This window comes from Tachypleus tridentatus, chromosome 11 (genome assembly GCF_004210375.1).
Source record: "Tachypleus tridentatus isolate NWPU-2018 chromosome 11, ASM421037v1, whole genome shotgun sequence".
NCBI classification, from domain to species: domain Eukaryota; kingdom Metazoa; phylum Arthropoda; class Merostomata; order Xiphosura; family Limulidae; genus Tachypleus; species Tachypleus tridentatus.
The window spans coordinates 2210516-2223276 of NC_134835.1; the positions used below are offsets into that span (position 1 = coordinate 2210516).

General features: G+C 29.6%; 1 protein-coding gene across 1 annotated transcript in view; it reads left to right on the plus strand.

Moving 5' to 3' along the window:
* The first annotated feature begins 1682 nt into the window (after nt 1–1682).
* The window catches only part of LOC143232551 (uncharacterized), a 34627-nt gene continuing 23548 nt past the window's right edge, over nt 1683–12761 (plus strand). The window contains exon 1 of the mRNA XM_076468121.1: nt 1683–1831. The gene's annotated coding sequence lies outside the window, so the exon portion shown is untranslated. The remainder of the gene's footprint in view (nt 1832–12761) is intronic.

Below are 12761 nucleotides of genomic sequence, written 5' to 3' on the forward strand. Positions count from 1 at the left end.
TTGGAAAACCTAGCAAAAATAAAAAAACATAAAGTAAAAACATAACATTTAAAAATTGCAGAAAATATCACGTGAACTGAGCACAAAATAAACCTTAAAAACTAGAGTCATGGGGCCACACAAATTCAGGAAGATAAGAAAATTAAAATAATAATTTTGCATTAACACAATTAAACTTTCATTAAACAGATTAGATGTGAGTAACCTGTAGTTACCAGTTTCTCTACTAATTAGAAACATGAATAAACTAACCAATCATAACACACTCTCCACATTCCAATAGATACTATATATATATATATGAAACACCGTAATAACACTGATTTAAAAACAAAAGGCGAATATTTTTGAACCTTCATTCTGTACAGTTGTGTTTCCACAACAGGCATTTGCCGTCCACTCAACTTGTTTGTATTTTGTAAGTAAGTTTTAATTAAAAGTTTTTTAAGTGTCAAACTTAAGAACTTAATTAATGTAAAATATTTAGGAATATTTTGTTCAACTAATGTTTGTAGAATGTAAAGCTACTATTTTAGTATGATATACTTTTCATTTAAAAGTCCTCTGACTCATTTCTTATTTTTACCTTAAGACTTGATCTGTGTGTAACCGTCATTGACTTCATTTCTCATATTTAAATAAATACTATTTACAAAGGTTGACAATCTCACATGATAATGCCTATTTAAGTTCTTTCATTATCTATTCCTAGACTGAAATGGTGCTCAATCTTCTAATGAATGATACAGTTCTTTCATAGCCTTGTGTGGAATAAAGAGCTATTTGTCTCCAAGTAATAGAGATTTCAGGCATTTTATAGGTTGAAAGCTCTCTCTCATAGTCCTCTTACTAGTACATAAAAACTTCTCACTAAATAAACAAACATCTATTCATATACTCATAATAGGATTTTTTAAAGTAGAGCGCTTTTCATTTACAGATAATGGGCATTTTTGTCATACAAAAGATATGTGGGTTCATAGCCCTGTGTTCAGTAGTCAGCTACTCTAGTTCTGATAAAATGGCTTCCAGATAAAGAGCGTATCCATTTTTTCTTTGCTTTATAACAGCGGTTTTCAGACACACTTTGGCTGGATCAGATTTTCATTAGCCTTGTTCTGAGCAAAGAACTTTTTTTTTTAATTATGTTTTCAAACATTTATAGCCTGGATTTCTTTCTTGATTTCTTTTGGATTGAGAGCTGATAATAGGGTTTATGTGCAAACTGGATCTACTCGTCTTGTCCTTGTGCTTGGTACAAAGATGCTACGGTACTGATAATAGAGATTTCACACTAAAGTAGTCCTTTCTTAACTTTGTAAGGGGTTAAAAGCAGTTCATGTTCAGACCCACATCGGCTGGATCACCTTTTTCTTTACCCAATGTTGGGTAGAAAATATTTCGTTTGTGATAATGGAACTTTCATAAAAGAAAAGCCTAGATCATTTTTTGTTATCCTTATGCTGTGTAAAATAGAGTAAAAATTATTCGCTTACTGATAATAGGGTTTTTAGACAGTTCTGAACTAGACCAATTATGTTTAGCCCTCTGGTGGTAGAGAGCTATTCTTGTACTAATGATGAGACTGACAGACGCGAACAGTATGGAACTGTCTTATCATAACTGTAAATTGGGTAGAAAGCCACTCAACTCTTGCTTCTTAACTTTCCTACTGCGCACTGTTTTCACGCATCACCAACATTGTTCTACATCGAACGGATCCGTTAGTTCACAGAGCCTGCGATTTCAGAATCCTACTTGATACAGCCCCCAGAACGTTTTGCTTCGCCGCTGTTAACCAGGCCAGAAGATTCATACACCACTTGTTCAGGTTTGCTTTTTTTAGATTTTAATACATTAAAGATATTTGTAAGTGTAACTCGTTTGTTCCTATCAATCATCTAATTGTTTAACTTATCTAAACGTTTAAAGTAATCGTATATAACTATTTTTCTAATTAAAGAAAATGAGTAATATGATATATTTTCCAGAAGACTTATATGTCATCAGATCTTTCAAAGAATAACATGTTGTCGAGAGTACAGGCTAATTTTTGCTATTACAATAACATAGTAAAAATATCTTTATTCAGCGATTAACGCGTTAAGATCGAAAACTAGCCTATACTGTCGACAACATGTGTTATTAAACACTTTACGCTTATACAGATTGTATGATGTACGTTGTTACTTGACGTACTCTATAATCAAGAATATTGTGGTACTAAATTGGAAAAGATGGAACGACTTTTCTCCAGAGCCAGTTGTTTCCAATGTTACGTCGTTGTTGTAATCGAAAGATTATTATAAATCTTTAAAGTGTGTACATGTATTCAATGTTCAGTATCAAGTGTCCTAAAATAATTAGTAACGTATGTTTAATGCCTAACTTTAAGCTACCATCTGCACGACTAGATTTTGTAAAACATCATTCTAACACTCTACAAAGATCTGTATGTGTTGTTTACCATCTATTCATATATTTACTAACTCTTCACTATCTAGTTTATCATGTACTGATCACTGCAGTTATATAATCTGGTATTTATAGATAATGTTAACTAACAGTTTCCATTTTCTAAATTTGTAGTTATGTATTCGACCACTTATGAACCCTGTCACTGTGTCGTCAGGCTTCTACTAATCATTTAGAGACTATTCAAGAATTATTAATTTATTAGTTACCCAGTGGGTAAGATACAACTGTCTTTTAGTACCTTGTCGTCTACTTCTAATTCTACAATATCTAGTTAGTCACCTAGACATATTATAGTTATCTTAGTCAGCCATTACTAGTGTTACATTTATCTCTTCGGGCATCTTTTCATAATTTAACATCTAATTGATAAATTAATGATCCTTATTATTTATTCGCCCCTCAGAATTCTGTTTTAATCTGGTCAGGTATCAACTAATCCCGTAGTTTATCTAATGAGATATATATTTTTAATATTTCAATGTATAGTCAGCAGTATAATATTCTTGTAGTTATATAGGTATCTGCTAATTTTAAAGTGCCTATCGATTGTTTAGTAATCTATTTGATCATTGATTAATCGTATGATGCTTAGGCAACTATTTTATAATATTGTAATTATTTAGTCGTGCACCTACTAATTCTTTAGTATTTAGGCGTTATCTAACAGCTAGTAGTTTTCTTGTCTATCATCCATCAATCTTATGTTTATCTAGTCCAGCACCTGCAAACCCTGTAGTTGTTTAGAAAAACATCTAGTTATCCTATAGTTATCTGGTCAAAAACCTGTTAACTGTACAGAACCTATTTTACTCTTTATTAATCTTGTAATACTTAGTTAACCATCTTCTAATTACATAGTTATCTGGTTGTATATCAACTAATCCTGTAACATCTATTTAAATTTAAACTAATCGTCTAGTTATCTAGTTGAACATGCACTACTTTTACAATATCTAGTCGACCACTTACTAATCACTAGCATCTCTTTAATCTTTTATTAAACCTACAGGATTTAGCTGACCGTCTACCAATTCTTTAGTTCATATTCTATGTCGTCAAGTTTCTCTTCTATTCACTTCAAACATTCTTAACTTGCTGTTTGATTCACAAACGTCTTCTTGGGAAATGTTACGTCGAAAACTAGTTATCGGGAAAACTTTAATAAATAGAAGAAAAAAACAAGAGAAAGACATTTAAAATAGCTTTGTTCATTCAAAACTTCCTGCAGTTTACAGTGTTCGCTGAATCAATAATTATAAATAGATATAAAATAAATGTTGCTTTACGTGATATGTTAAATGTGTTGCAGAAAATAAGAGAGATAGATAAGAATTAACCATCTAAAACAAAGATTCTCTACGTGGTACGCGAAATCAAGTGTGGAATTTCTGAAAAAAAAAAAAAAAGATTTGTGGCACCGAGCAAATTTAACCCCACAAAATAAAACTTCTCCGTATGGTATGCCAAATGTACTGGGAGTTTTTCAATATGTGACATTGGTCAAATGTAAACATTCTTCGTCAGGAAAGTGCTGTACCTAAACTCAAAGCCTGCAAACTGAAAGTTAGTGACGTATTAGGAGAGAAGAAGAAAGGTCTGTAAAAATGGTTGGAAACTTCACTTCTCTGTTCTTCTACTTATTTCCTTATCTATCATTTACCACATACACAACGTAACCACATAAACCACTCATGTATTTTACTGTTCTTGTGTCAGAGTGTACATCAAACAAAGTCTTTAAATACAAAATAATCGCATAACGTTGTAAATTAAACACTACTTTTGCTATAGCGTCATTAAAGCACGGTGTACTTTGTCATAATCTTTTAAAATCACTATCAAAACATTTAAAGTTTGTGTTTTCAGGTCATTTTAAAATGGGTTGAGCATTCGGTGAATTATGGCAAGAAATGGCTCAGAATGAAATACAATTTATTGTTTAAACAACTGGAGCGGTTTTCCAGTGATATTAGTTCTTTAATGTCGAACTATATTTCACTTCGCTGTAGGAAAGTAAAGATAACCTAATTGAAGTCTGGACTCTATATCATAAATAACACGTGGGTTGCCCGAACCATATGACGAGCGAGAAATTGATGATGGAAGACATCTAAAAGTCTAATGGCTTGATAATGACTTCGAATTCGTAAGATGCTGAAGTGGATGTCGAGGTCATTAATTACCAGTAACACGATCTGAAGAAGCTTGTTCACAAATATTGCTGCCTAACAACTGATTGGGAAGTAGTTCTAGTCCTCTATATAACTCGCTTATTCTGCTTATCTTTCCCTTGTCATACAAAGGGCACAATGACACATAGTTCATAGTAAACATTGATAAAGCAATTTTGTCTGTAATCTTAAGGTAAAGGAAAGTGTCAGCAGCCAAGGATAATTTTGCGTTCCTGTGAAAAAGTTTAAATTTTAATTAAGGTGTGAGGAAATATAATGTTACGTTGTACCCAGTGCGTACCCTTTTGGTATACTTCCGCAATGACAACGTCACTTACAGATAACTTTAAGTTATACAACAACAAAAAAAACATGATCGGAAAACATTTTCTGTATGATGAATATTACCAACTTGACTGATAAGTCTTTTATTTAAAGAATATTACCTTCAACGAGACGCTTTTCTTTTAAAGAGTAAAATTCATTTAATTGTCTTACACTGAGTTTAATAGAAAGAGACTAGTGCGTTATATTAAGGAATTTAGAAACTACTAAGTCATATGTTAATTACAAACTATGTAAAGTCGTGGTGAAACTGTTGTATCAGAACAACATTTTGACATTATTTCGTGTTACGTACGTAATGTGGTTCCACCAAAATTTATTTATTTATTTATTTATTCTTTTGAAAAGGCATGTAACAGCTCTTCCCGACGTAAAATAGTCATACACTCAGATCATAAAGATGTATTCAGATTGAGATTTATAATTTCAAGACAGAGTATTCCTAATATCTAATTATGTGGAAAACAAAATTATATGAATCAACTCGAGTACCAAGGACTATCCAGGAAGAAACCTTCAATAAGTCGTATCTTAGCCTGAGCGCGTCTTGTGATAGATGGAATACCAAAACACAAACGCCAGTTAAAAAAAAACACCCATATGTTCCCCGTAACAGCACGCAGCAAATCCAAGAGAAATTTCTGTCTGGAAAAGTAACATATTTTATCTGTAGATAAATTAGTTCAGTAAATAATTATATTTGTCTAACTAGTAACAACTAGTAAACAGTAAGTAATTATATTTGTCTAACTAGTAACAACTAGTAAACAGTAAGTAATTATATTTGTCTAACTAGTAACAACTAGTAAACAGTAAGTAATTATATTTGTCTAACTAGTAACAACTAGTAAACAGTCAGTAAGTATATTTGTCTAACTAGTAACAACTAGTAAACAGTAAGTAAGTATATTTGTCTAACTAGTAACAACTAGTAAACAGTGAGTAATTATATTTATCTAACTAGTAATAACCAGTAAATAGTGAGTAATTATATGTGATAAGTAGTATAAACCAGTAAACAGTGAGTAATTATGTTTGTTTAACTAGTAATAACCAGTAAACAGTGAGTAATTATATTTCTCTAATTAGTAAAAACCAGTAAACAGTGAGCAATTATGTTTGTTTAACTAGTAATAACCAGTAAACAGTGAATAATTATATTTGTCAAATTAGTAGAAAACAGTAAACAGTGTATAATTATATTTGTCTAAGTAGTAGAAACCAGTAAACAGTGTATAATTATATTTGTCTAAGTAGAAGAAACCAGTAAACAGTCTATAATTATATTTGTCTAAGTAGTAGAAACCAGTAAACAGTGTATAATTATATTTGTCTAAGTAGTAGAAACCAGTAAATAGTGAGTAATTATATTTGTCATACTAATAATAACCAGTAAACAGTGAGTAATTATATTTGTCAAACTAGTAACAACCAGTAAACAGTAAGTAATTATGTTTATCTAACTAGTAATAACCAGTAAACACTTAAATTTTCTTCACGATTAATAATTTCATTATAATTTGATACTTCTTTGACCACATACAATGTGTTCATATCAATAAAAGATAAGCATATGGAAATAATAAAAATGTTTCTACAAAGCTTAATAAGCTCATTTGTGGAACTTTTGAACAACTGTAACCAAGCATTTTATATGTATTAATAAACAGAAATAAAGAAATACAAAATGACGAAATCAGTATTAGAAATCTATCTTTATCGTTATTTTATATTAAAGTATATTTCAGATCAACAAGTTACTGAATATAACATAATAAAATGATATTGTTTTGTTTGTTGCAGCTTTATCACAAACAAACAATTACACTGATAATAAAAAGAAAAATTAATGATAATATTAATCCTATATGAATAAAATACCATTCATTGAATACTAATCAATTTGTCTATCAGCACAGGTTAATAACCAGTCTTTTAATTTTTTAACTATTTAATTGTATTTGTATTTCATACATTCCTAGGAGTTGGTTCATCATGTGTGGTAGTTATTATGTGTGTTCCGTAGTTATTATTGTAGCTTTGAATTTTATAATACTTATTTTACTAATGTTTTAGTATGATACATATGATTTCTTAGAACTTTATTATTTAGACTCTAATAAGAATTCAAAATTATTACGTATCAATAAAGTGCTTTTATATAAAAAAATATTTCTTATAATTTCATTTGTTGGTGTGATATTCACAATATTTTCAACATTTTTCTTTAAGATTATCATTTTAAATGTTCTTTTTTTGAGTGAATGTTACTTGTTGAACCATGTATTATCAACCCATAATGCATAACAAATTTTGCTGAAGATACATAAATTATTTTTATATCAATTGATAAATATTATTTATTCTCTTTACTTTTGCTGTAATATGTCTCAATTTATTCTAAATCATATTTATATGTTTATACTAAACAAAAAACATAATCTATAATTAACCCAAAGTAAGTTTTAGTATTATCATTTTCTACACGCATACTTTAAAATCAGGAATCTGCTTTTTATCTACAAATAAATGTTCATAGTCGTTACAATATCTTTGATCATAAACCTCTAAAAACATTCTGTTACTAATATTTGTATAGTGTGAGTCAAGTATTTTAATTTTTGCTATGTCAGTATTAATGTATATGTTAGTTATATTAAGCCAATACTTTAATTTATTGAATGCAACTTGAATTTTGTTTTCCCAAATTCCACACGACCATGATTTACACTTAAAGCTGTATCATCTGCATATTGATATATTTTATTATTTAAGCCTGTACTTAGGATATCGTTAACATATACATTAAACAGAAGTGGACTCAAAGTACAATATGTAACAACATGTTTTTTGTTATTTGATCACTTATTATTTCGCTCTCCAGTGGCTCAGCGGCATGTCTGCAAACTTACAATGCTAAAAATCAAGTTTCGATACCCGTAGTGGGCAGAGCACAGATAGCCCATTATGTAGCTTTGTGCTTAATTCAAAACAACAACCACATCTTATTATTTTCCAATTTTTGTTATATCAACCATATTAATCAAATAATTTATGAACCGATTATATAACATTTTTTTTTTATATTCATTATGTGTAGTTTATCCAGCAGTATTTTATGATTTAATGTATCAAAAGCCCTAATTAAATTAAGAAATAACACAAGTACCATTTTATTTTTATCTAACTGTAAGTTTACATCATTGGAAAAGTTTTTAATAGAAATGTAGTACTTTTATTTTTAACAAACCCACATTGGCACTAATTTATAATTTTATTTTTTCAATAAAATTCAACGTTGTCTTGTATACATATATCTATGTTATTCTTTTATTCACAGGTACAACTAAAATCGGTTTGTCATTATTAAAGTCTTTTTCCATGCCTTGTAAACAGTTTTTATCATTCACATTTTAAGTCCATCAGGTATTTTCCTTTCTTACAAATTAAATTCAATATGCATATTATAACCTTTACTGATAAACTGTTTTACAAATCTTAAGTGTATACCATCAATTCCTCGTGCTTTGTTAAATCCATTAAATTTGCTATATTAATAACTTCTGCTGTTATTAAGAGGAAATATATTACATTAGTCTGTGAGGCTACTCATTCAAGATACGTTTTTCTATTTCTAACATAATTATGATTATTTTAATTGTTACTCTTACTTTTGGTGTATTTATTTCATTTATAAACTCTCTATTAACATTACTTGCTAAATCTATAGTAGTTATATTTGTACTGGCAAAATTGTGCTTTAATTCTTCACCAAATCATTCATCCATAACAGAATTATTTACTAATTCATTAATGTGTAGGCCTGGCATGGCCAGATGGGTTAAGGCGTTCGACTCGTAATCTGAGGGTCGCGGGTTGCATCCCCGTCGCACCAAATACACTCGCCTTATCAGTTGTGGGGACGTTATAATGTGACGGTAAATCCCAATATTCGTTGGTAAAAGAGTAGCCGAAGAGTTGGCGGTGTATGGTGATGACTAGCTTCCTTGTCTCTAGTATTACACTGGTAAATTCAGGACAGCTAGCGCAGATAGCCCTCGTGTAGCTTTGCACGAAGTTCAAAAACAAACAAACATTAACGTGTTTCCAAGTTTTTCATTTTACGCTGAATGTCAAAAACTTTATCATAATAATTCTTTTTTTCTTTCTTATAAAATACATTTCAGAAATTCCATTTTCTTTGTAAACTGTTGTGTTTGTTTCATTCTTCTGACATTTATGCTTATGTCATAATTCAACCTTTTCTCTTATTAAATATCAGAATCCATCCAAGGTTTTTGTTCTTCGTTTAGCTTTTCTATTTTGGTTTCAAATGTCCGTCTTTCTCAGTTTTGGTTAGCACACAAAAAATTGTTTATACATTATTACAGGATATTTGAACCTTAAAAATATTCCAACTATAGGTGTTTATATCATTTATAAAATTATTATTTTAGTTTTATTAATCTCTAAAATATTATCTATGCTCTTTATCATACTTTTTATTGCCTTTAAGCTGCTTTTTAAATTATCAAAACCAATTTTTATTCTGACATTTTTTCCTTCTACACACATGACCTAAAGAATGTATAAACAGCTTTCCACTTCTCCATTCTAATCTTTTGTTAATGTTTATACTTTGCTTAAATCCATTTTAATAGTCAATGATCAAATTATTATTTTAATTGCTTTTCCTTTGATACTGATATTTATATGTCTATACAATATGTTCACAATTTTAAAATGTATTAAGCAATTTGTTTTCCAAATTTATAATAGAAACATTAAAATTGTAATTTATAGGTCTGTAAATTAAAAGTAATAAAACTTTATAATCATTTACCTCAACAGTGAATGATAATATTTCTGCATCTCCCAAAGTTAATTCACTAATTATGTAGATAAATGTTTTATGTAGCAAAATAAAATTTTTCCTTCTACATTTATATATTTTTCATAACTTTCGAAATTATAATTTTGGATTTGGTAGTATTTTAAAAATGTCTCTATGATTATTATTATATCTAACAATATTAAATCTTTACCAACAACTGTACAAAATAGTCCCATTTATTTTGAATATTAATATGTAACAAAATAAGATTATTACCCTCAGTATGTTCTAATCTCTATACATTATCCTTTATAGTTTTTGTTGTTTTTTTACAATTTATATGAGCATATTCATTACTAGTTGAGTACCTGTTATATAAGTTAAATTATGTAAATTCGTGATTAATAAAAGGACGTGAAAAGTCGCTTTTCTTATATGTTATCCTAAAAACAAATGCTGCCTTCTCTCATATTCTATTGGATTTTACTTTGTTTAAAAACTTCCTTTTTATTCTTTTACCATTTCTCTTAATCTAATTTTAAAATTAACTATTATAGGTGCTATCTTTTTATTATTATAAACAAGTGTTTTCCAAACATATATATATATATACATAATCCGAAATATTAAACTCTTGAGGCACTCTGTGTAGAATATTTTTAACTTCTTCGTTGTCTTGTGTTATTCCATATATCTCCAAATTACGTCTTCGTTCATACGGTTCCAGATCATTAACTTGAATCAATATTGTTAAAGTTAAATCACTATTTCAGTATTATTAGGCTTCAAACATTCCACTTTTCTCTCAAAAATTTAATATCTTCTTCAGGTCTTCTTTCTATCAACAATGTCTTCAAACTTAGCTGGCAAAAAGTTTATGGGACCTATCATTAAATTTATATTCATTTTAATTTCCTCTAATATGTTAATTTTTCTGTTTATATTTTGGAACATAATATCTACCATTGTATTCTGTAAATCATGTTCAGTTACATCCGAATCTGGCTGAAATCTTCTCTTCACCTTCATTAACGGTAGCTATAAACGAATTTCGTTAAGTAACATTTTCATGATATGGAAGTGAACCCTTACAATTTTCATAACATGTTACATAGCTTCCATCGACAGGCAAAGGACGTATACGAACATCACAACATTTGGACATTATTTTACGAGTTATTTCTTATTTAAACGTGTCATGTTTTCAATAAAATTATTTTCACCACACCAAGCCTGCAATGGTAAACTTAGACACAACAATTAACCATGCCCAAGTGACCACACTTTTCTTTAGTCCTTCAAAATGTTTAGTATTTCTTCTGTATATCATAATCAACAAAAATCTATTCAGAATTTTCTTCTCAATATCAAACGTCTTACAAAAATCAAAATACTGAAATAACAAAAAAAAACATAATTCCAAAGAAAAATAATTTAGTAAATTATAATAAATATTAGCAGGGATTAAAAAAATCATTTTACCTCTTCATACCATAATTCGCCATCTAGAGATAAATTGTAACTCTAATATGTAATTGTACTTATTTAACTACTAATAACCAGCAAGGCCTAGCATGGCCAGGTGGTTAAGGTACTCGATTCGTAATCCGAGGGTCTAGGGTTCGAATCCCAGTCATACCAAACATACTCGCCCTTTCAACCGTGAGGGCATTATAATGTGACGGTAAACGAGTATCCCCAAGAGTTGGCGGTGAGTGGTGATGACTAGCTGCCTTCCTTCTAGTCTTACATTGCTGAATTAGGGGCGGCTAGCGCAGATAGCCCTCGAGTAGCTTTGCGCGAAATTCAGAACAAAACCAATAATAAATAGTGAGTAATTATAATTTTCTTTCTAGCAACAACCAGAAAACAGTAAGTGAATAGACTTGTCTAAATAGTAATAACAACCAGTAAACAATTATTAATTAAACATATCTAACTAGTAATAACCTGTAATTAGACCAGTTAGTGTAGTACTAAATAATAAATAATTAGACTTTTCTAACTAATAAGGACTAGTAAAAAAGTAATTAGTTTCAGCTGTCTCAGTTTTCCTGATAACTAATTGGCAGAAATTAAGTAAATTTGTATAACTAGTAGTAAACAGTATGTGATTACAGCAGTCTAGGCAGTAATAACTCGTAAACTGTAAGTAATTAAACTTGTCTAACTTGTTCAGTACTTAAATGTTACAACATAGTATCCAGTAATCTTCTTTAGTTCTTCAGTAAGCTATTATAATTTTTTAAATATTATCTGGTATTCAAGGCAGGTCCTGTATTCTTTTAAGTTTCTAACATCCATGGTGAATCTTTTAGCAACACTGAAGTTTCCTCAATGAAACCTTTAATTAGAGGAAACCTTGTAGGAGTTGTTTGTTTGCACATTAAGGAATTCAATGGAATATATCTGTCGAATTAGTTAGAATGGTACGGGTTTGAAAGTGACAATGTGAGTTAAGAAATGTCACTGTAAATTGTAAGCACCTGATATACAAATCACATATAAATCGTGAACTCCATAAATTAGTTAAATAATTCAACTACATAATGTAATTTATTGAATATAGAAGAATATGTGAGAAGAAAAACGTACATTTATGTAAAAACGGCTGGTATGGGTAGAGAAAGATCTATGTAGAGTTTTTATATATATATTTTTCTCTACAAGTGGGTTTTCTCGTTATCACGAAAAAATGTATATCAATGCACGAAATGTATCCGTTAATATCCATACGAACTGAAAAATAAACATTATAAAGTAATATTGCGGTTAAGGAAAAAAGTTACATATGGGCTATTCGTTCTTAGCCCACCTGAAGTATCGATACCCTAACGTTTTAGCGTTATAAGCCCTCTTTCTACTAAGCTACTGGATACCTGCAAAAAAATTACAAATTAGTGTGCATATAATTTCGAAGTATAAACTTGATA